Genomic DNA, 26652 nt, shown 5'->3' on the forward strand with positions numbered 1-26652 from the left:
CTTTTAATGAGGCTAATCCCACAGCACTACATTCCAAGTAGCTAATGGGCTCAGGTGCAGTGCAGAGTCTGCCATCAGTTCAGGAAGAATGGAGTGGCTTGTGCGGTGGGCGGTCGCGTTATTTGAATAACGGTCAGCAACAGAGTACCATGGAGGACACACACTTCAGAGGACTGACTGCCTTTGGTGCTCACGGTGCTTGCAACTCAGGTAAAAATGTTCTTTTTTTTTAAACACTAACTCTTACTAAACAGAATGTTGTTCTTCAGCTACAGAATAGTAGATTCAATATAACATAAAACTGTAAAAAATATTTATTTAAGCAGCAAAAAAACTTCTAAAATACTGAAAAGTGACATTTTAAATAATCACCTAAATTTACCATGATTTAGTTTACTATTAAGGCAACTTAACATACCTTTACACCTTACATAGCCACTAAGGGTGATTTACAATAGAAGTGGTGAATGTTCACTGAACAATACAAATGCTCTCTTAGTAAATAAAACTCTACAATACTGAACATTTTCATTTAAAATGATCACTTAACTTTACAGTGATTTAGTTTACTATTGAAGCTACTCAACATACTTTTACACCTTACATAGTCACTAAGAGTGATTTACTATAGGAGTGGTGAATGCTCACTGAACAATATGAATGCTCGCTTAGTAAATAAAACTCTAAAATACTGTAAAATGTCATTTAAAATGATCACTTAACTTTACAGTGATTTGATTTACTAATGAAGCTACTTAACATACCTTTACACCTTACATACCCACTATGGATGATTTACTATAGGAGTGGTGAATGTTCACTAAACAATATGAATGATCTTTTAGTAAAAAACTCAAATTCTAAAAAAAATTAATAAAAAATAATCACTTTAATTTACAGTGATTTTGTTTACTAATGAAGCAACTTAACATACCTTTACACCTTACATAGCCACTAAGGGTGATTTACAATAGGAGTGGTGAATGTTCACTGAACAATACAAATGCTCTCTTATTAAATAAAATTCTAAAATACAGATTTTTTTTATTTAAAAGTATCACTTAACTTTACAGTGATTTGGTTTACTAATGAAGCTACTTAACATACCTTTACACCTTACATACCCACTATGGATGATTTACTATAGGAGTGGTGAATGCTCACTGAAGAATATGAATGATCTTTTAGTAAAAAACTTGAATTCTAAAAACATTTAATCAAAAATAATCACTTCAATTTACAGTGATTTTGTTTACTAATGAAGCTATTTAACCCTACATACTCACTAAGGGTGTATTTTCTATAGGGGTGGTGAATGTTCCCTGAACAATATGAATGCTCTCTTATTAAATAAAATTCTAAAATACAGATTTTTTTTATTTAAAAGTATCACTTAACTTTACAGTAAATTAGTTTACTATTGAGGCTACTCAACATACATTTACACCCTACATACCCACTAAGGGTGTATTTACTATAGGAGTGATGAATGTTCAATGAACAATATGAATGCTCTCTTATTAAATAAAACTCTAAAATACAGATTTTTTTTCATTTTAAATTAGCACTTAACTTTACAGTGATTCAGTTTACTATTGAGGCTACTCAACATACCTTTACACCCTACATACCCACTAAGGGTGTATTTACTATAGGAGTGGTGAATGTTCAATGAACAATATGAATGCTCTCTTAGTAAATACAACTCTAAATACTAAAATACTGTAAAATGTAATTTAAAAGGATCACTTAACTTTACAGTGATTTTGTTTACTAGTGAAGTTTCTTAACATAACTTTACACCTTACATACCCACTATGGGTGATTTACTATAGGAGTGGCAAATATTCACTGAACAATGCCAATGCTCTCTTAGTAAATAAGACTCTAAAATACTAAAAAATTCATTTTAAAATTATCACTTTAACTTTACAGTGATTTCGTTTACTAATGAAGCTACTTAAAATACCTTTACACCATACATACCCACTATGGGTGATTTACTATAGGAATGGTGAATGTTCACTGAACAATATGAATGCTCTTTTAGTAAAAAAAACTCAAATTCTAAAAAAATTTTATAAAAAAGAATCACTTAAATTTACAGTGTTTTTGTTTACTAATGAAGCTACTTAACATACCTTTACACCCTACATACCCACTAAGGGTGTATTTACTATAGGAGTGGTGAATGTTCCCTGAACAATATGAATGTTCTCTTATTAAATAAAACTCTAAAATACTGATTTTTTATTTATTTAAAATTACAACTTTACAATGATTTAGTTTACTATTGAGGCTACTCAACATACCTTTACCCCCTACATACCCACTAAGGGTGATTTATACTATAGTAGTAGTGAATGTTCACTTAACAACATGAATCTGAGTGCTCTCGTAAGCTGGCCATACATTATACAATTTTCTTGTTCAAATTTCTTTAGATTTACCTTCAGCTATGTAGTGTGAGGGCCTGCCTGATTTGTATACAAATTTAAAGTGTTTAGGTTTGACCTCGAATTATATGATTTTTGGAAATCAAAAATAATATGTATAATGCATGGCCAGATATAGGAAATGCGGTGAAGCTCTGTTCCTGTAAATGTCCAATCATGTACAAGTGACTTACTGAAAAAACAAAAAAAAGATATTGCCTTGCATAGGATTGGTTGATTGCAATGAGCCCAGCTTCCTCCATTAGATCAACCCCATTGTCTGATACTAACCATTCCGACAAAGTTAAAATACAATTAGGTATTATATGAGATACAATTGATTGTAAAGGATAACATTGCAATATAAAAAAAGCATGTCTAAAATTTGGGATAAAGTTTTACTATATATGAAAATTGCTCCTAATGTAGGTGCATGGATTAGCACAGCATCACTGATCACAGTCTTTACTGCAATAATGAACATCTATTTAACTACAGTGGAATGTTTAGGTTGGCCCTCCCGCTGTGGACCTGTACATTTGTTAACCTGTAGATGAAAATGTCACTTTGTATGGTCAACTAATAATATTTATACAATAAGGATTATTAGATGTTCTTAAAGCATGGTGGTGTAGACGTATTGTTAGAATATACAGGCATACCCCACTTTTAAGTACACAATGGGTTTTATTTACTAAAGCTGGAAAGTGCAGAATCAGGCTCACTTCTGCATAGAAACCAATGAGCTTCTAACCCCAGCTGGTTTCTATGCAGAAGTGAGCCTGATTTTTCACTTTCCAGCTTTAGTAAATAAACCACATTGTGTACTTAAAAGTGGGGTATGCCTGTATACAACTCTTGGATGAATGAACTATGTCAGGAATGCTCATAGAAGAAGCAGCTTCAGCTATTTCTAAGCAGAAGTTACTTTCTGAACTTGATTTACTAAGGTCATGGTCACGTTCCCAGCGTTGGTGAAAAATGTTCATGCTCCCTCACCATCAAAATCATGCTCACTTAGACTATGTCATCTATTTATGGTTATGTTCATATGCATTGGCACAGGTGCATTGACGCTTGATCTGTGAGAATAAACTTATCAATTTAATATAATAGTTAATGCTTAACCACTTCATTACAGGTCATTTACACCCCCTTCCTGCCCAGGCCAATTTTCAGCTTTCAGCGCTGTCACACTTTAAATTACAATTGTGCGGTCATGCAACACTGTATCTTAAAATATAGATCAGTCCTGATGTACTTATTTCCCTAGGGGACTGAAAATGCCAGGTCAGTACAAATACCCCGCTCCCCAAAAAAATAACCCCTTTTTGGAAAGTAGACAAGATATTTAGTATGAGGCATGGTGAGTTTTTTTGAAGTTGTAATTTTGTTGTCACAATCTTTTCTATACATACTGTCACCAGTACAGTGCAGCGCCATCATATAACTGGTGTGGTGGTGATCAGGGTCACTGACTGGTGACAGTATGTAAAAACAAATATATATATATATTTTATCTTTTTTAAGATTATTTTTCCACATACTGTGGCCAGAACAATACAGTGTTACTATGGTAATACTGTACTACTTTGGGGGAGGTGATCAGGATTTTCTTTTACACACTAAAATTGCTTGTAACAAAGATAACCACTGTTATAAGAAACCATTTTTATGAATGAAATCCATTCATTTAGTTAGCTAATCACCTGGTACAGATGGGCTGTGATTGGTCCTATCTGTACCATGTAATCACTATGACCAATCACAGAGATCAGGACAATAGCACACAATGAACGGTATGCATGGAATCCATTCATAGTGTACAATTACCATGTGATCTGCTGTGATTGGTCACAGTGTACAGGCATCGGTGCGGTACAATGATCTTTCATCCACTGCATACAGTGGACACAGCAGGTGACAGGTAATGCCACAGTGCCATCCATGGGGTGTGCACAAGGCGTGATCCTGAGAAGATGTCATATGATGTCCACCCAGGATGGGAGAGATCCCACCTGGCCATCATTTGCCTATATGGCAGGCAGGAGGTGACTAAAGTGATTGTAAACCCCTATTTTTTTAAAATAATAAACATCTCAAGCTTACCTGCTCTGGGCAATGGTTTTGCACAGAGATGCCGCAGTCCGCCTTTTCTGGGGTAGCCCACCGACACTCCAGGCTCCTCCTCCCCCGACCGAGTGTCCACTCTAGCAAGCCGCTTTCTATAGGGGCACTCATGCAGGCTCGCTTCCGAGTCAGGCTCTGTGTGTCCATAGACAAACTCCTTCCTTACTTGCTATGATTGACAGCAGTGGCAGCCAATGAGTCTATAAAGAGGGAGAGAGCCGCTAGTCTCATGCACATCGCTGGATCAAGATCGGGCTCAAGTAAGTATGGGGGGCTGGGGGTGAGCTGTACTCAGAAGTTTTTTATATATATATATATATATATATATATATATATATATATATATATATATATATAGTAAATAAATATGTAGACTATAAAATAAAAAATGTAAATAGTCTATTTATGTGTAAATGTACATATGTATACTTAGATACATTCTTCCATTTTACGGTCCGTCCATGCAACTGAATTTCAGGATGCCCCTTTTGCATAATGTATCCTTTAACCTTAGTAGATGACTAGGTGATTCTATGCTTTATATTTGTATTGTATTTTGTTAATTTTTGAAGCCATATTGTGAATACTTTTCTTGTTTCTGGGTCGGTGAGGGTTCCTACTCACAGATGATATTTTTATATATTGAACTATGTGAAAGGATTTAATAAAACCTTAAAATAAACTAAAACAATCCTTCATTTACTATTACTATTTTTTTAACCTTATTTATTCAATTAATTTAGTCATTGCACTTGATATGAATGTTGAATGCTGCCTGATCCATGGATTTTAATAGAGCAAGATTATTCAACATGTGTTGTAAGATTCTTTCAGCGTCGCTGATGAAAAACCACCCCCTCATTTCAGGTGTTTTACCTTAATTCTTTCTGTGGCCATTTGATAAATAGGAGGGTTAGCCTTTACTAGAGTGAGCAATACCCAGGATTCTCATGAGTAAAGCTTCAGTTCCTGTATTTCTTTAGGTGTAGATGAGCCTTAGAAAATATCCCAACAAAAGTTAAACCACTATTGCAGTGGCTGCCTGGAATTTCAGCTCAGTGTAGACGTCTGAGAAAAGCAAAAAAGTTTTTTTCTACATGTTACTGGTGTTGTGGCATTTGAATTTTTTTGACAACTTTAGAAAATCACAGCATCTGCAGAATTAGATGAACAGCTAATTTTAGTAGCATAAACATAAATATTGGCTTTAACTCAAATTCATGAAAGAAAAATCTGCCAGTAGCTGCCAGAGAGATGGCTTAGAAGAATAGCTAGATACACAAATGCATATATTAGGAGTAACTTAGGACTTAGAAATATTTTGATGGTGTAAGCTCCCCAGGCAGATATTCATATGCATGCCAGCAGAATGTGGAATCATAAATATTCATAAACGTTCCTTTTATTTTTTATTGATTAGTTTATATTATTATTTCGTTTTTTAAATTCAACAACATAAATTGCCATTTTTCAAATATAGTCCGAAGAAAATAATTATATTGTTATTTATCTTTTTAAGTGGAGTGGTAGAACATAAAACAATGAAATATTAAATGCTGATATGTTTAATTTTTTACTTCACTTTAAGCAAACATATCCAAACTTATATTATCTGGGACAATTAGGAATAATAGTAAAAAAAATAAATAAAAACAAATAAACCATTGTCAAATATTTGTATCCAAAACTAGTCCAAAACGAATGTTTGCTTAGTCCTGAGGGGGGGGGGGGGGGGGGTTGTATGTATGTTGAAATAGGCTATTAAAACCAAAAGGTTGTGTGTTCAGGTTTCTTATTCACTTTTATTAAATGAAGGTAAAGTAACCTTGCTGCATTGTTTATAGTGCTGTAATAAATACTTTGTCCCTAATTTTTCAAGCTGCAATAGTATGTAATGCACCTTAACACTAAGCTGAAAAGGCTTTCATTTTATCACGCCTTCAAGTGGAACTATGGGCAAAGTCAGAAATGATGTATATGATGTCTGTCATTAGCATAAATGCAACCGTTTTCGTTTTTGAGTGCCCATAACGGTTTTATTACCTGTTGATACTGCCAGGACATCTATTATTTTTCCACATCCTGTGACAAGATGACAATTCTTTTCATTTTGCTATGAAATCATCCAGCAATGTTTTAAACCTGTGGATTGGGAAGTCTTTGATTAACTCCTGAATGTTGAAGGTAAAAAATACACTTTAGCACCCCAAACCAGTTTTGCAACTTTGACATGCATTAATAAAACTGTACATATATTTGAAACTACTTAAAGTTATTGTAAAGTCTCATTTAAAAAATAAAAATAAATAACAAACATGTAATATTATGCAGTTGGTTTTGCACAGAGCAGCCCTGACCCTCCTATTCTCGGGTGCCTCTTTGCTGCTCCTGGCCCTCCCTCCTATCGAGTGCCCCCACAGTCAGCAGATTCTTATGGGGGCACCCGAATCACAGGTCCATGTGTCCATTTAGAGACAGAGCCCTGACTCAGCCCTGCCCCACCCCCTCTCTCCGCTGATTGGCTGACTGACTTTGATTGACAGCCACAGCCAATGGCACCGATGCTGTGTCTCAGCCAATCAGGAGGAGTGTCCCAGATGACTTAGACATTCGTGTACATCGCTGGATAGAGATGGGGCTCAGGTAAGTAATTAGGGGGGTGCTGGGGTGGCTGTTACACACAAAAGGTTTTTTTTTATATCTTAATGCATAGAATGCATTAAGATAAAAATCCTTCTGCCTTTACAACTCCTTTAATGTATCTTGGTGAATTATACCTTAATGTATTCAGGACACAGTGTACCTTAATATGTTAGTCAATTTTTTTTATTATATTATAAAAAAGCTGGCCAAATAAACCAAAAAGGTGTTTTTAATTTTAGCTGTTTATTTCTTATTATTATAATAACCCACCATCAAAGAACAAGACAAAATAAATTCTCCTACTCCCAACGCTAATGGTGATACCCCATATGGGTAAATTATTTGTTGCTTACGCCCATAGTATGGCCCGGTAACAATAGTGCACATTTTTATTTTGATTTCCTCCTACATAAACACACCAATACTTAATTTAAAAAAACAACAACTTTTTTTTTAATACTAGTTAAAACATACTGACACTGACACCAACCCTGACACTAAAGCAAACTATATGATGCCCTGAACTAACTATTATATCTTTATTTTCATTTATGTTTCACAAAACCTTTTTTTTTAGTCATCCACTAGGGAGAAGATAAAGAGGCTATGCATATTTTCCTCCTTGCCAATGAGAAATAGTAGAGGGGCAGGTTCTATTCACAGTGATTACTGTGATTGGCTATCATTAGACCCAAAGTTGTCAATGACATCTCAGACTTGGTACTGGGCTGAGCACACTTTCAGCACAAACACAGGTACACATTTATGTGGGCCACTTCTGTGATGCTGCATATATGTGTTACACGGATGGAGACAGGCTAACATGTAGTTTTAAGAGACAATAAACTACGCCTAATTCCTGAATGTTTTAAGCAGTTAAAGCAAATTATTGCTAGTTTTTATTTCTTTTGGAAAAAAAGATTTAAACCATATGAACAAGTGCAGACCAGACGCAGGTGCCAATTTGACTGCTGTGTGGGTGCAGCAGTGTCCCTGAATGCATCCCATGTGAGCAAAGATGGCCTTTTGCACATGTGTATGGATAAGTATGTCTGTATGAATGAGACCCAAGAGTACTGTAGATGGATCCAAGTAAATATTCAGCTGATTAAATGGTTTATAATAATTTTGAAAATTGTGGTTTCTTTAAAAACATATAATTTTTAAATATATAAAAACATTTAAACAATATCAAGGTAAAATAATTAATTAATATAGATTGTCAGAAGAAGGTCATGTTTTGCTTCCAAACTTGGTAAACGCCTAGCTGAAAGTTCAATTTAAATTAACTAAATATATTTCAGGTCGATCAAAACCAAAGATATTCAATGTCCCAAGGTTTTCTTTACTTAAAAAACAGCCATAGCCTGTTTGGAACAGCCTGATTCCTGCCAGTAGCTGCAGCGTTGAACCCTTGTTGTCTGTAGGGAAGCCATGAGCTCCTTGCAAAGATCCAACACACCCCCTGATTAGTCAGAGCTAAAGCTCTCTAATCACCAGGAACCAGAGGTTTTGCTAATCCCAGTGCTATTGGTTTGGCTCAAGAGGGGGGAGTTTTAAACTTCTGCAATGATACCACTGCTCTCCTACAAAGAACAAGGGTCCACACTTTGGGGGAGATTTACTAAAACTGGTTCACTCAGAATCTGGTGAAGCTGTGCATGGTAGCCAATCAGCTTTTAACTTCAGGTTGTTCAATTAAACTTTGCCAATAGAATGCGGAAGCTGATTGTTTGCAGAGCTGCACCAAATTTGAACTTTTGCACTGGACTTTTCACATTTGCACCAGACTTTGCCCTGCACTGCAGCTACTGACAGGGGTCACACGTTTCTACTTTGGCTGAAGTTGTAGAAATAAAACAAACTGTAAGGCATTGAACATTTTCTGTTATGATGCACCTGAAATGTATTTGGCTGATTTAACTAAAGGCTCCGATCGCCTTTATTTCCTACTAGAAGTATAATATTTGGGCTACTAGCGTGTTTCCTAGACAAATAACTAGTGGTTGTAAAAATAAAAATAAACTGTGGATATCAACAAAGCAAAGCATAGATATTTGGTCTGTATAGTCCTGAAATAGCTAGCTAATAGCAGAGACTCAGTGGCTCCTTGCACATTGTTATATAGGCTGGCATGTGCCCATTCTTGTCTATGCTGCAAGTTCATTCCCCTACATAAGCCACTCTTATCCCAGCTGTGATCATGATGGATGAATCATATAGTATTGTAAACATCAAAGAATTGTGATGAAAAGTCATACAAGTTTAGCATGCCCTTACACGGCTATACATTTAAGTATTAAAGGAAAGCAACAAACAGAATTTATAACCTACTTCCTGAAAGTTATCCTTAGTTTGTAATGAGTTCCAAACAAAAGATGCACTTGACTGATGAGCTGAGCTTGAAAAAAATGTGGCAAAACATTTATGGTGTAATAATGTTTGGGAAAATTGTAATACAAGTAATAATACTGGTGTGCACTACCAGTTATATGTAGCACACTGAATGCAACTGGAAAGCTTTTGTCTGGCCACAAAAAGGTCAATTTCAACCATTTAGTAATTGCAGCAGGCGAGCAAGATGTTGATCAAAGAGAAGCTGAGTTTGACAGAAAGGTTCTTGGAACCAGCGCTTGATTGTTTCCCTTTTCTTAGGAAAAGATCGCAATCTATTCATCACTCTCACACTGAACATTGCAAAATGACTGGGAGACTGCTACAGTCAATCATTGCCGTGATTGTTTTTTAGGACAAATAGAAATCAAAGTCATCTAAAAGACTTCAATGACTTATCAGCACAATTCTGTTTCTAGTTTATAACCATCTCTACCCAGAAAGGTATAACTTTTGAATAGTAATATTCATCTGAATACGAAGAAAATAAAATTGCAAAACTAGTTTATGACATGTACTTTACAGTTTTTCTTTTGAATCCCAGTGTCTATCCCAGAATCCTAATCCCAGTGGTCTATTTGCAACTTTTTTTCAACCAGTGCTCTATTTTCAATTTTCTTTTCCTTTAGCTTTAATATATAGAAATTTATGAATAAGTTCACTGGTTGTCAACTTGATGTTCCCATTCACTACATAGACCTGAGAAATACACATCCCTCTTCTTAGCACAGAATTAACTGCACAGATGTATGGGTAAAATATCTATATTAAAATATAACGTTTCAGAAAGAAGAAAAAGTCCACTAATTCATAAACACTGCACATAAAGGGGTTGATATTCTAAAGGAGTAGGGAATGTTCACTTGTCATATAATACCATATTATTGTATAAAAAAAATACTATCTTTTCCTGCACATGATTGGATGGCTGAAGTGAATCCACCTATTTACTAAGCTAATAAAAAGACATGGGGATTGATATATTAACATCCTTATATGCATTACTGAACTTAGGATCGATATGCTAAAGAAATACTGTAGAGCAGGGTTACTTTGAAAACTGTATGTTCACTTAGCTTGGTAAATAAGATGAAGCCAGGTTTACTCTGAATCAGTGGTGGCCCGTACACTGTGGGCGCACGAGGGCTGCCTCCCCCCATCCATGCACCCGGCCCCTTTCATGATGCCGGACGCATGGATTCCCATGGTGGGGTTCGGGAGGGGGTGGTACTTTTTGAAGCACCTGAATAGGCTTCAAAATAGGGTGGGCTCGGGGCGCAGAGAGTGCGCCCTGATCCCACCCAATTGTGTGACGATAGCAAATTAATTTTTGCTATTTTCACACTAACCTTCCTCCCCCGCCAATCAGGAGGCAGGGTGTCAGACCTTTTTCCTGACTGGCCAAAGCGCTAGGCCACACTATTGGATGCCTGGCGCTTAGGAGGAGGAGCGGATTCAGTCTTCTGGTGCACTCACTGCACTAGGAGGAGCTGCTGCCTGGCGGTAAGTCAGGGGGGTCTGTCAGAGCCACGCACAGGGGGGTTGGGGGTGCTGCCAGAGCCGTGAACCCAACTGAGTGGGGGGGTCGGTGGGCACAGTGGCTGCATTTGACAGGCACAAGTGACTGCTTTTGATGGGCACAAGTGGCTGCATTTGATGGGCACAGTGGCTGCATTTGATAGGCATAAGTGGCTGCATATGATAGGCACTAATGGCTGCATTTATGGGCACAAGTGGCTCCATATGATGGGCACAAGTGGCTACATATGATGGGCACAGTGGCTGCATATGATGGGCACAAGTGGCTGCATATGATGGGCACAGTAGCTGCATATGATGGGCGCAGTTGCTACGTTTGATGGGCACAATGGCTGCAATTGATGGGCACAGTGGTTGCATTTGATGGGTGCAGTGAGGCTGCAATTGATGGGCACAGTGAGGCTGCAATTAATGGGGTTCAACATTTTTCAGTTTGCGCCCCCCCCCCCCCCCAAAAAAAAATTTTTTTAGCACCAGCCACCACTGCTCTGAATGCCCAGCATTTCTAAATGTAAACTTAAAAAGCTGAACTTTTACTTACACATGATTGAATGATTAAAGTGAACACCGCTTCACCTCATTCATCAAGCAAAGTGAAGTGAACATAAACTTTCCAAAGAAAACATGCTCTTTACCTTTAGCAAATCAAACCCAAAATACAGTAATGCCTACATGCTGCATATATAGAAGTAGAAAATGTCAATTGAATAAAGTTGTGTTAACTTTGAATATCCAATAATTTGAAAAATAAATAAAAAATTGTAATTGCATTGTTGCTTATACATGACTCTATGATTAATGTGAACACAGCATCACCTCATTCACTAAGTTAAGTAAATAAACACTCTTTTTTGCAAACTGTAGGCAGGTATTCTGTATTTCTTTAGTAAACTAGCCTTCATATAATTTAATGTACATTGAAGGACTGCCATCGAGAATTAACATGCATAAGGCAGATCCCTCCCACCCAGGAAGGTTGACAACAGAAGCTGTTGTTTTCCTGCCTGCAGCAGAGCTACCACATGCTTTGATATAGCTTACTTATAGCTATACTTTCTATGCATTGGCCCGGATTTACTAAGGTTTGTACATCAATTGCGCTTGAACTGTTACATTGTATCATAATATGAGATTGTAAAAAAAAAACAAATTTGTAATAAAAAAGCCTTAGTAATTTCTATAGTGGGAAGTATTGTACTGTTTATGCACGTAACTTTGTGCACGTGACATGAGCAGAAGTTCAAGCACCTAGCTGTAGTATAAGATTTAATATGCTGGTTATTGGAGTGGATATTCCAATGATAAATATCTGTGCATGCTCTACTTATACAGTATATCAAAGCAAGTTAAAAATGTAACGTAATGCTTTATTGTATGTGCTTGTTGTAAAACTTTATGTAACAATGGAACATGTATGAAAAATATCTATGCGTATTTATATTTTTATGTATGGGGTACCTGGGGTGTTTGTAGGAAAATGCTTTTATAAGTATTTGGCAACATATGTGTAACAGTGTTTTATGAATATATTTGTTTACTGGAAGCAATGTAATTTTGTGATATTATGTAATGATTTTCATATGTTGGTACCAAGACTTGTAGTTTTTGTTAGGATCTTTTGTGGTGCGCTACCACTACTCTTGGGTGGAGGAGGGGATGGGGCTTATAGTGGCACATGCAGCAAAATGCAACACCTCCTCATCACCTATCAACCGCCCCTCTGAAAAGCCAACTATTGAGGGTCGCTCTTCAGAAAGCTACCACAAGTGTAAATAAGCCCTAAGGGAGGGAGAAAGCTAAGGGGCTCCTGAGAGAGTCCTGAGGAGAAAAGGGGAAGTCTAGCGCTGAGTTGTCCCCCCCCCCATGTTCTCACAGTTCACATTTCAGTCTTAGCGTGGTGCCTGTTTGAAGGCAACTTCTGCATCTTCCCATCATGGGTCATGTGATATGTCACATGAGAAGGGGAGACAGCAAGAAGGCCAGTTTGCTCTAACTCCCCTGAAGCCATGCTGAAACTGTGGTGAGTTCTCATCTTCTTTCCACCCACAGCAGGTTGCTATGAGTATTACGGTGGTTAAGTTGTTTGAACTTCCGCTGAGTAGCACCAGGGTTATTGGTTGGAATCCCAACCACGGCACTACCTGCCTGGATTTTGCATGTTCTCCCTGTACTTGTGTGGGTTTCCTCCAGGTACTCTGGTTTCCTCCCATGCTCTAAAGACATGCTGGTGGAATTATTTGCTCCTGTCTAAATTGGCCCTAGTATATGTATGTATGAATGTGAGTTAGGGACCTTAGATTGTAAGCTCTTTGAGTACAGGGACATGTGGACAGGGACATGTGAATGTACATAATATGCGTAAATTCTCAGTGTTATATAAATACCTGTAATAAATAATAAATAAATATTGGTGGGAGGAAAGAGCAGAATCCTCCCTACAGCAGCTATCAGCTCCCTTGATATTCTGATAGAAGTGATGCTGCAGTCATTCCTGCCAGTAAGCCCTTGTACACACGGTCGGACATTGCGACGGAAAATGTCAGATCGGACCATGTTGTCGGATAATCCGACCGTGTGTGGGCTACATCTGACTTTTTCCGTCGGAATGTCCGACCAACAAAGTTTGAGTGCTGGATATAAAATTTTCTGACAACATGATCCGATCGGACTTTGTCTGATTGTTTGTAGAGAATTCCGATTGGACAAAGTGCCACGCATGCTTAGATCAAATTTACGAGACCAAAGCTATTGGCTACTAGACTGAACGTAGTCCCGTCGTAACGAAATAACATCATCACGTTCTGAACGATCGGATTTTCCGACAACTTTGTCCGACCGTGTGTATGCAACACCAGTTTAGGACAAAATCCGTCAGAAAAAATCAGACGGATTTTGTTGTCGGAATGTCCGACCGTGTGTATGGGGGCTAAGGGGTAGGAAAAGTGGAGGAGCAAGAGAAGATCCCAGGGGCATTGCTTAGGGCACCTCATGGCAAGCAGTAATGTAATGCACTATGCACGCTGAAACATATGATAGAAGTGCCCAAACTGTTAACAGTGAGGGGGCCTAAGGTCATTGTTAAACAAAATATGAGTCTTGTTGTACCAATAAAATATACTCTGATTGCTGTGCCACAAGTGAGAGAGTGAGAGTCCTCATATAAACCTCAGCAAAAAAAAAAAAAAAAACTGTCATTCCATATGTTTTTTTTTCCACACTTAAAATAGTCATAGAGCTAACACTGAACCTATCCTAAAGAAGAACTTAATTAAAGTAGTCAGGACCTCCTTAAAAACCAACAACTGTTGAGGCAATTAACACGTTGGTGAAAAATAAATAGTGTAGAGCAGGGGCGCTCAACCTTTTGAAGCACGAGGGCCACTTAAGCGACTTGGTAACTGGTCACGGGCCACAATGAGCAGAGCAGGCAGATGTTTGGTCCGTGTCCGCTCTGCATAGACATAGCTCACTTTATTTTTTTAGCGGATCGGATTGGAGGTAGGACACAAGTCGGTTTACATCTGCCACTCCTTAGAGGTGAATGGAGGGTCCAAATGGGTCAGACTGACCGTGTGAAAGGGGCACAAGGCTGCTTTCACACTGATGCACTGCGGTTTTTCCGCACTGCGGGTGCAACGCAGTGTACCTTTGAATACATAACGCAGATTGCAAAGGTTCAGGGTGTGTAAAATGCACAACATACAAGGGTCTGGAGTTTGTAATACATAGAATGCAAGGGACAGGAGTGTGTACTGAATTATAGGGGTCAGGAGTACAAAATGAAAAGAGTGCAGGAGTCGGTGGTGTGTAACGGACAGTGTAGGGACCAGAGACTGCAAAATTCTCCCAACAAGCAAAACTCAACCCCCATTTAGGGGGAAATGCCCACAACCACACTCCCAGCACAAACCCTCTCGCCTCTTCTAGCATGACTCTTCTCTATCCAATCTCCCCTCCCATCAAAAATCTACTTCCTCAGCCCACATCCTCTTCCACCCCTCCAAATCCCTCCCCAACACTAATCCCCCTCCAATTCCCCCTTCCAGCACAAATATTCTCCCCCTTCCACCACAAAAACCCCTACCAACCATAATCCTCTCCCCTTCCCTACATAAACACTCTATCACACCCCCCACAAATGTCCCTTCTAGTACAAATCACCTTCCACCCAGCACAATCCACCCCACCCCCCGCCCCCAGCATAAATTTTCCACTCCAATTCCCCCTCCCAGCACAAATCTTCCCCTTCTAGCACAAATCCTCTTCTCTATCCAGTTTATCCCTACAACACAAATACTCCCTCCCAAATACCTCCTTCTAGTACAAATCCTCTTTTTCCCCCACCCACCTAAGTTCCCCCTACCAGCACAAATCCCACCAAATTTCACTTCCCAGCACAAATGCTTCTCCCTTCCCAAACCTCTCCTTCTAGAAAAATCTTCTTACCTCTCCAAATCCCCCCTCCCCTCATAACTGTTGTTATAATGTGCAGCCAGCAGGGAGAGATGCTGGCTGCTGTAGTGTTGCCAATTGCTGCACTGGGGATCTGGGGCACCCCACTGAAAATGCAGGCAAGTGTCCTGGGCAGGATAATTAGTTCAATAAATGACATAAATCAGCGGATCCACTCATGAGGATGTCATCTTCTTGCAGGAAGGGGAGGGGCTACACATAGTCAGCCATAGTGGAGTTCACACTACATATCTGAGCAATGTATACCTTAGTGCTGAGAGAAAGCACTATTTCCTTTGAGTATGCTTAGTTGTTACTTGCTTTTTAAAACATTTTGATTAAATGGCCTTATACAATTATGGAATTTTTTTTCTGCCTAATTTATCTCAGTGGGGATACACGTTTGTCCTGTGATGGGAAGACCAAGATTAATCACAAGTGTTGTTAGACCGGATTATTTACTTGACTGGTTCTATGTTTTAGAATTATTCACCATCTTAAACATTGTGAACTGTTTTTACTTTTTGTGAACTTTCCTTTGTGTGAAGGGGAGACTAATCATCTTATTAATAATGATTTTCACATACTTGTTTGTATATGTGCATATTATATGCATTGCTTTTGGCATTTCTAGACTGTTTGCACTATTTTTAGTGACATTTACTAAACTTGGAGCGGCCAGAACCTGGTGAAGCAGTACATAGCAACCAGTCAGCTTGTTCAATTAAGCATCGATAATAAAGCTGGGTTCACACTGGTGCGACATACGCCTCGACTTTGGGAGCACATGTCGCATGACGTGTAAAAATCAATGGTTCACTTTTGACAGCAGTCTTAACTTGTCTGACACAAGTCGGTCTGACTTTGAAAACGGTTCCTGCACTACTTTGGTCCGACTTTGGTCAATTTTCAGCCTATTCAATATCATTGAAGTTAGATCAAAGTCGGATCCTCATCCTAACGATTTGACTTGTGACATCCGATATGGTGATTATAGCAGCAAGAAAAGGAATTTATGTCACTCTGGGATTGTTTTGATTGGTCAACGGACAGGTCGTACTATCTCAGTGATGGCGAACCTTGGCACCCCTGATGTTTTGGAACTACATTTCCCATGATGCTCATGCACTCCGCAGTGTAGTGGAGCATCATGGGAAATGTAGTTTCAAAACATCTGGAGTGCCAAGGTTCGCCATCACTGTACTATCTCAAAGTCAGAGCAAAATTGTATCCTGTTCATTTAAGTCGGATGGAAGTAGGACCGATGTCGCAGGGCAAAGTTGGATCGACAATCGTATAACAGTTGTGTCATACCAGTGTAAACCCGGTCAAAATTCTAGAAGCTGATTGGTTACTATGCACAGCTGCGCCAGAATCTGTGTGCTCCAGTTTTAGTAAATTCCCCCCTCAGTATCATTATAATTGTATATGTGTACATTTGTTATATTTATAGCGCTAAGTGCTGAGTGATAAAAGTTTATATTGTTATTTTTTGGGTTATTTTTTAGACAGTCACTGGCTTAGCACTGATAGCACTTTATTTTCAGCAGGGATTTTTATATTTGTGTGTTAAATATATTTATAGCACTAAACCCTGTGTCACCCAAATATAGATCTTGCACTTAGCCTGCAGTAAGAAATCATTAATAATTGCAGTTCCTAATTAATATTGGTACATTGAGTAAAGCTGTGGGCAAGCAAAGAATAAATGCCTCGGCTGCTTTTTAATTCTAGTCCAGTATTTTAAAACGGCAAGTAGTTTTAAGAGTACTGAAACGAACACATTTCCAAAGCGATGATGTTATGGATATATTAAGAAAGAAAATATTGATTAGCCATAAACTTATATAGCACATAGTCTGTGTTTCAATTACCACATAGCATTGTTTGAAGTATGTACTGGCATTAATAAGGGAATTGAACAATAGTTTCTCAAGAGAAAATTCATACCTCCCTTCATAGCCTCAGTATGTCTAGAATGCCTAGGGCAAAATAAAAGTAAGATTGCAGAAAATGACTCTTGTAAATGTTTCTTGCTAGCACAAAAACAAGTATTTTCTGGTGCAAAACAAGAAAATTGAACAAATTCAGAAGTGCATACATGACCTGCCCTTTCAATTCCAGTTTTGTTGAGAAAAAAGTCCTCTAGATCAATCACTAGACTTTTGGAAAACTTTACTTTACTTTTGATTTGTAGTTACTGATGCAGGTCCTAAAAGTGGATTTTCTGAAACTGACTCTCATCTGACCTCATACTCTATACACAGGTCTGAAAAGAGCAGAGAGATAGCAATGGCTGCACGCAATATCCAGTTGAAGTTTTTGGCAATAGTTATGGCCAACAGCAGATTTAATATGGAGAGATACAAAATATCTTATGTAGAATATACAGTATCTCACAAAAGTGAGTACACCCTTCAGATTTTTGTAAATATTTTATTATATATTTTCAAGTGATAACACTGAAGAAATTACACTTTTCTACAATGTAAAGTAGTGAGTGTACAGCTTGTATAACAGTGTAAATTTTCTGTCCCCTCAAAATAACTCATTACGCAGTTATTAAACCGCTGGCAACAAAAGTGAGTACACCCCTAAGTGAAAATGTCCAAATTGGGCCCAAAGTGTCAAAATTGTGTGTGGCCACCATTATTTTCTAGCACTGTCCTAACCTTCTTGGGCATGGAGTTTACCAGACCTTTACAGGTTGCCACTGAAGTCCTTTTCCACTCCTCCAGAATTATTATATTATTATACAGGATTTAGATAGCGCCAACAGTTTATGCAGCGCTTTACAATATAAAAGGGAGACAATACAGTTATAATACAATAAAATACAAGAGGATTAAGAGGGACCTAGTCAGAAGAGCTTACAATATAATAGGGTGGGGCAGGTGGTACAAAGGGATGTAACTGTGGGGAATGAGCTGTTGGAATTGGTAGGAGATTAGTTGGAGACGTGATAGGCTTTCCTGAAGAGATGAGTTTTCAGGGATCGCTTGAAGGTAGCAAGGGGAGGGGATAGCTGGAAAGGTTTAGGTAGCGAGTTCCAGAAGATGAGAGAGGCTCTGGAGAAATCCTGGAGACGAGCATAGGAGGAGGAGATGAGAGAGCTTGAGAGCAGGAGGTCTTGAGAAGAGCGAAGAGGACAATTTGGGTGATATTTGGAGACTGTATTGGTGATGTAGCTTGGGGCAGAGTTGTGAATGGCTTTGACATCATGGAGCTGGTGGATGTTAGAGACCTTGTTCTCCTCCACCTTCCATTTGAGGATGCCCCACAGATTCTCAATAGGGTTTAGGTCTGGATACATGCTTGGTTAGTCCAACACCTTTACCATCAGCTTCTTTAGCAAGGCAGTGGTCATCTTGGATGTGTGTTTGGGGCCATTGTCATATTAGCATACTGCCCTGCAGCCCAATCTCCGGAGGGAAGGGATCATGCTCTGTCACAGTATGTTACAGTACATGTTGGCATTCATGGTTCCTGAACTGTAGCTCCCCAGTGCCAGCAGCACTCATGTAGCCCCAGACCATGACACTCCCACGACCATGCTTGACTGTAGGCAAGACACACTTGTCTTTGTACTCCTCACCTGGTTGCCGCCACACACGCTTGACACCATCTGAACCCAATAACTTTATCTTGGTCTCATCAGACCACAGGACATGGTTCCAGTAACCCATGTCCTTAGTCTGCTTGTCTTCAGAAAACTGTTTGCAGGCTTTTTTGTGCATCATCTTTAGAAGAGGCTACCTTCTGGGAGGCAGCCATGCAGTTCAATTTGATGCAGTGTGTGGCGTATGGTCTGAGCACCGACAGGCTGATCCCCCCACCCCTTCAACCTCTGCAACAATGCTGGTAGCACTCATATGTCTATTTTCCAAAGACAACCTCTGGATATGATGCTGAGCATGTGAACTCAACTTTTTTGGTCAACCATGGCATGGCCTGTTCTGAGTGGAACCTGTCCTGTTAAACTGCTGTATGGTCTTGGCCACCGTGCTGCAGCTCAGTTTCAGTGTCTTGGCAATCTTCTTATAGCCTAGGCCATCTTTATGTGGAGCAACAATTCTTTTTTCCAGATCATCAGTGAGTTGTTTGCCATGAGGTGCCATGTTGAACTTCCAGTGACCAATATGAGAGTGAGAGCGATAACACCAAATTTAACACAATTGAGCCCTATTCATAGCTGAGACCTTGTAACACTAACGAGTCACATGACATCAGGGAGGGAAAATAGCTAATTGGGCCCAATTTGGACATTTCACTTAGGGGTGTATTCACTTTTGTTGCCAGTGGTTTAGACATTAATGCCTGTTTGTTGCGTTACTTTGAGGGAACAGCAAATTTACACCGTTATACAATCTGTAAACTCACTACTTTACATTGTAGCAAAGTGTAATTTCTTCAGTGTGGTCACAGGAAAAGATAGAATATAATATTTTAAAAAATGTGAGGGGTGTACTCACTTTTCTGAGATACTGTATATATATATATATATATATATATATATATATATATATATATATATATATATATATATATATATATATATAGTTTATGTACTATTATTATTAATATTATTTAATTTATTACAAAAAAGAAATTCATCACAGGTGTATATTGTATCGAAGTACAAAAGGTTTATGAAAAAGTAGGAAACTGAATGATATGCAGGTAACAAAACGTTGAATGTACTTACGTACTTATCTTTTTTTCTTAATTTAGGGAAAGATAAAGGTTACATGGAGCTGCATTTAAAACAAATCATCATGTGCATTATAGTGGTGTAATGAATCCAGGCCTAAAGAACAAATGATCATAGGTCTGTGGTAGGGATGTTATAGTGCCCCTGATTGTACATAATACATCACAACTAGTCAATCAATATTTTTTATATTAAATTATCATTTAAGATAAGTAGGCTGCTTATAACTTTTCTTTCCAGCTTCTGTACTGTTACTTCACATTAAAATGCTCATGATTTACTTTTTTTATTTTAATTTCTTTAGGCCCAGAAATCATGGATCGAAAGAGTATTTCACAAGAGAGAATGCGTTCACATTATACCCAGCACCAAAGACCCCCATAGGTAAGTAATGCTATATAAAAAAAAATAAGAAAAGATCTGTCACACAAGAGTTTTAGTCTTTTTTTCTACTGAAGGAATGGCTTCTGATGTCTTCCCTTTACATAATCCCTAAGTCTTGTCTTCACATGCCAGTACTAAAAGCTTAAAACTGACAAGCCTTACAGAGATTCTCCAATAAAATACTTACATTTTACTTCAATATGTACGATATGGGAGACATATCTTCATCTATTTCCAGTAGGATGACACAGCTATATATTCCACACAGAACATATAGGATACCCAAGTGGTTATAAAAAATCAGATATAGAGACTCTCCTCTTTATCTAAGCCCTTGTACACGCGGTCGGACATTCCGACAACAAAATCCATCCGATGGATTTTGTCCGAAACTGGTGTTGCATACACACGGTTGGACAAAGTTGTCGGAAAATCCGATCCTTCAGAACGTGATGACGTTATTTTGTTATGATGGGACTACGTTCAGGCTAGTAGCCAATAGCTTTGGTCTAGGAATTTGATCTGAGCATGCGTGGCACATTGTCCGATCGGAATTCTCTACACAGACAAAGTCCGATCGGATCATGTTGTCGGAAAGTTTTATAGCCCAGCTCTAAAACTTTGTCCGTCGGATATTCGGATGGAAACAGTCCGATGGAGCCCACACACAGTTGGATTATGCGACAACACGGTCCGATCGGACATTTCCCGTCGGAATGTCCGACCGTGTGTACAAGGGCTTAAATGTCTTGAGAGCTAGGCGATCTAATGCATATGTTGTGGCATTGTCCCAAATTGTTTAGTCATTGACAAGAAATAGTGGATATAATTAATACGGTGTAGGATATTCAAATTCCTCTCATCTCACTTATTTTTGGGTGGGTTGAATTTCTTTGAGGTAAATATCTCTTAAATCTTGGCTAATAATTGCCTTCTGTTTTTGGCAAGAAAATTAGTGGCTAGAAAATGGCTTTCTCCAGCTCCTCTCACAGTGGGTGATTGGATTTAGGATGTAAATACTTCTCTCAATTGGGAATAATTGATATATCAAAGAAGAGGATGCCCTAATAAGTTTGAAAAAAATGTGACTTGCATTTGTAAATGCAACCTAAGGTTGCCCCCTGAGGAATTTATCCAAGATAGGCTACTATGTTAATAGTTTATATAATTATATTTTAAGCGATTCTGTAGTGAGTTATATTTATATATAAGGCTTATGTTATAGCATAGGAGTACTACCTGCTGAACAAGCTGAGATTGGTGTTTGTTTTATAGTCATATGACTATTATATGATAATATTACCCTTACAGGCTTTTATATTATTGTGTAAGAAAAGGGTTCATCAATTAAAATGATTAATCTCGAAAACAGGCAACACACATGTAGTTTCTAGGTAAGTAAATTACCAATACAGTTGATTTTCAATTGTCATCAGGGAGCTGCAAAGCTGAACTTGGATGTATTAGAGTGATATTTCTGATTAACAAGATGTATGTATTACAGTAATGGCTGACCAAAAAGACAAATGCTTTGGCAGGTAAAACAGTATATGCATATACTGTATTTGTTTGTCTGGATTTCCACTATAAAGTAGATGACATATAGTGTTTGCAAACTATTACATAAACTCATGCAAGTGACTAGCCTCAGGTGATACACAGATATGAAAAAAATCCTATTACTTCACTTGTACCTTTATAGAGGAAGTAAACCCTGATGGGTTTACTTACTCTTTGTCTCCCTGCAAAGGTAAAACATAATGGGCTACTATGCATCGCATAGTAGCTCATTATGTGTCACTTACCTTACACAGGAGCCAGCGATGTAACCATTGTCCCATGTTGCATGAAGCGTCCATCTTCTTCTGGGTATCGTTGCTCCGGCGCTGTGAGTGGCCGGAGCAGCGATGATGTCCATGCCTGCATTGCATAGTGGAAGGAACATGGACCTGTCATCCACCTGCTCAGCGGGGATCAGCAAAGAGATCCCCTACTGAGCCGGCTGAATTACTTGGACAGATTCCACCCCATGTGAAAGGAGCCCAAGGCTTCATGTACACTAGCACTTTCCGTTGAAGCTCACATAAACGCAGCAGCTCCTAAAATCTACTAAAAGCATATGTGTAGACTTTTATGGAGCTATGTTTAGGAGATTTGGCCAAAAATGCCAAAAGCCAAAACTCAAGTTTTGGAGCTGACAGAGTAAGCTAGTGTACAAGTTTGGAGCCATTTCTGTCTTCCTTCTCAAAATGCTAGTTGTCTGTCTCCAAACATTTAGGCCTCATGCACACAGCTGCTCCTAGGGGCATCTGATGTGCTTTTTTCATGCCTCTAAACGCCCCTCCATGTTAGCCTATGTGTATATGCACAAATAGGCTTTTAGCAGCTTTTAGTGGCAGGAGCTTTTAGAGACTTTTGGAGGCAAGAAAAACCCCACTGCCAGTGCATCCAGGAGCAGCAGAATTTGGACAGAACAAATGCTTGACGCTACTAAAAGTTGCTAAAAGCTGCTAAAAGCTAGTGCTTGAGTATTAATTAATTTCAATGGTCAGAATACATGATTTATTCTGGCCAAAGAAATGAATTAACGCCCAAGAGCTTGATGCCTCTAAAAGCTCCTAAATGCTTGTAAAAGCTTTAGACCGGGGGTCTCAAACTGGCTGCCCTCCAGCTGTTGCGGAACTACAAGTCCCATCATTTCTCTGCCTGTGGGAGTTATGCTTGCAACTGTCAGCCTTGCAATGCATCATAGGACTTATGGTTCCGCAACAGCTAGAGGGCCCCCAGTTTGAGATGCCTGCTTTAGACACTTTTAGACCTCATACACACAGGACATTTAAAAAATGCCAGCGCTGCTGCCATGAAAAAGCATCCTTAAAAACACGTTTTTGAATAGCATTTTGTGGGTGTTTATTGGCGTTTTTTCATGTTTTTGGCCTTCCTTCAGTAAAAACACTCCCTATAATGTAAAAATGTGTTTAGCAGCATTTAGCCACATTTAGCAGCATTTTTGGGTTGTTTTTTGGTTTTACAGCTCAGCGTCCTCTGCTCCTGGATGCACAAGCTGTCTTTTTTTCTACCGCCCCTAAACGATTATGCCTCCAAATGCCCCTGAACATTCATGTGCGCATGCACACGTAGGCTAACATGGAGGCGCAATTAAAGGCAGTTAAAAAAAGTCAGACGCCCCTAACAGGAGCTTTAACCACTTGGGTACCGCGCTATTGCCGAATGACGGCATTAGCGCGGACCTAGATTTCCAGGACTACGTCTATTGACGTCGTCCTGGTTACGAGCGGCCTGCGCGCCCCCTGAGGGGCGCACGGCGCGCTCTGTGATCGGCGAGTCCGTGAGACTCGCCTGATCACCGATCCGTGTAAGGGGTCGATCCCGACCCCTTATCACGTGATCAGCTGTCAGCCAATGACAGCTGATCATGTGATAGAACGGAGCCGGTAATCGGCTATTATTCCTCCTCGCGCTGACAGCGCGAGGAGAAAAAAAAAAAGCCGATCACCGGCGGCCGTGATCGGGACATCAGTCCCGATCACGGCCAGCAATGAAAGGCACCACATGCCACCTGCCAGTGCCCACCTGCCTCCCGCAGTGCCATCCTGAAAAATAACAAAGTAAAAGTAAGTGCCCCCCGTCTGTGCCCATAATGCCCACAATGCCACCCCACAGTGCCACCCACAGTGCCACCCACAGTGCCACCCACAGTGCCACCCCACAGTGCCACCCACAGTGCCACCCACAGTGCCACCCAATCTGCCTCAAAGGTGCTGCACCCCAGTGCCGCCCATCAGTGCCCAGCAGTGCCGCCCATCAGTGCCCAGCAGTGCCGCCCATCAGTGCCCAGCAGTGCCACCTATCAGAGCCACCTATCAGTGCCACCTATCAGTGCCCATCAGTCCCATCTATCTGTGGTACCTATCAGTGCCCATCCGTGCCACCCATCCGTGCCACTTATCCGTGCCACCCATCCGTGCCATCTTATCTGTGCCCATCTTTGCCCATCAGTGCCGCCTTATCTGTGCCCATCGGTGCCGCCTTATCTGTGCCTATTAGTGCCGCCTTAACTATGCCTATCAGTGCCCACAAGTGCAGCCTATCAGTGCCCACCAATGCAGCCTATCAGTGCCCACCAATGCAGCCCATCAGTGCCCACCAATGCAGCCTATCAGTGCCGCCTTATCAGCGCACTTCAATGAAGGAGAAAAATGACCCGTTTGCAAAATTTTATAACAAACTATTAAAACATGATTTTTTTTTTTTTTTTTTTGCATCTTTTTTTGTTTGTTTAGCAAAAAATAAAACTCCGAGCTGTAACTAAATACCACCAAAAGAAAGCTCTATTTGTGGGAAAAAAATGATAGAAATTTCATTTGGGTACAGTGTTGTATGCCCGCGCAATTGTCATTCAAAGTGCATCAGCGCTGAAAGCTGAAAATTGGTCTGGGACTGAGGGGGGTTTAAGTGCCCAGTAAGCAAGTGGTTAAAAATGTCCTGTGTGCGTGAGCCCTTACAAGCGTTTTTTCTGCTAAAACGCTGCTGCTCTCTAGGAGAGTTAAAAAAAAACGTCCTGTGTGCATGAGGCATTAGTCATTGAGCTGAAACATGTTTACAGCAACCAAAGCAGAATGAAACCAATGTACATTATCTGCATACTTGTAGGTTAGTTACTCAGTAACTACTGAAGACACTGGGATTCATTTACTAAAGACAAATACTCTGTACAATTTGAAATGGGAATTTTACCCAGAGCTTAGTGAATGCAGAGAAACTTCCCATTGCAAAGAGTACCTGATCATGTGCAAGGAAAATAAAAGCAGAATTTATGTTTGCATATGATTGGATGATGGAAGTCAGCTGATTATTCCATTTATTCACTAAGCTCTAGGGAAAATTTCCTTGCAAAGTGAAGTCTATTTGCGTTTAGTAAACCAACCCAACAGAATCAGCATGACAAATAGTTAACTAAAAGATGTTTGGGATGACAGAATTCATATTTCTTTAGTGCATGTTTTCTTTAAATATGACATCTCATTGACAATTTAGCATGTAAGCAAAGTAAATGAATTTTGGAACGCCATCTCTCATAGTTCCCGATGAAAACTGATGGCTGACTTTTTGTGGCATTCCAGAGCAAAAAAATGATCCTAGGAATCCAGCTTCATATTCTGTCGATCAATAAACTAAGCAAAGCAACTGTCCATCTCTGGCTGAATCCTCTGTGTAATCTTGTAATCTAGAAAGAAACATGTCTCTCAACACTGTAGAAGTAGTCCAAGTGAGACCATTGCATGGAGCTGTAGATCCTGAATATTAGAAGACCAACATGTGAATTAAAGTGCATCAAAAGCCTTTTTAATATAGTAGGGAAGAGACAGAGAATTTATTAAATGGTCATTGCTATATCCATGTCCCTACTCTGGACATTCTTCCTCCCTTTTTGTCCTGTAATCTATGTCACCAATTTAGAAAGTGACAGGAGATCCAAAATGTTACTGTTGTTAATAGAAAATGAGGTGAGTGAAAACCTTCCAGTGAAGACACCTGCGGTCTACCAAATTTCCAATTGGCTTTGGCTAAATAACAATACAATTCTAAAATCCAATAAGCTGTTATCAAAACTGCAACATGAATGAGAACATCTGTGTTGTCATGAATCTACATTATCTTAATACAAAGTATTTGGGAAAGGGCACAAATGAAGTTTAATCCAAGTACAAACAAACAAAACATTGAATCTGATATCTTGCCTACTACTCTGCATAGTGTGAATGCATTACACAGCACTGACACTGTCCTGGGAAACATGATCACCTTTTTTTCATTCTGCAGAATGCTGTGCTGTCATTGTAAAACACTAAGTGTATTGTTTTATTCGTACTGTAGGTGTTGTTGTGGGCGGCTCATAGGCCAGCATGTTGGGCTGACTCCAAGCATATCAATCATCCAAAA

At 39.3% G+C, this 26652-nt stretch overlaps 1 long non-coding RNA gene across 1 annotated transcript; it reads left to right on the forward strand.

Annotated features, from left to right (window-relative positions):
• Window positions 1–26644, forward strand: LOC143973998 (uncharacterized). The gene is made up of 3 exons (XR_013272146.1): window positions 1–210; window positions 20609–20688; window positions 26587–26644. It is a non-coding gene; the product is annotated as an uncharacterized LOC143973998 (long non-coding RNA).
• Window positions 26645–26652: the final 8 nt, after the last annotated feature.

The sequence above is a fragment of the Lithobates pipiens genome, unplaced genomic scaffold (genome assembly GCF_037356315.1).
Source record: "Lithobates pipiens isolate NorthernLeopardFrog02 unplaced genomic scaffold, aLitPip1_a1.2 Scaffold_13, whole genome shotgun sequence".
In the NCBI taxonomy this organism is placed as follows: domain Eukaryota; kingdom Metazoa; phylum Chordata; class Amphibia; order Anura; family Ranidae; genus Lithobates; species Lithobates pipiens.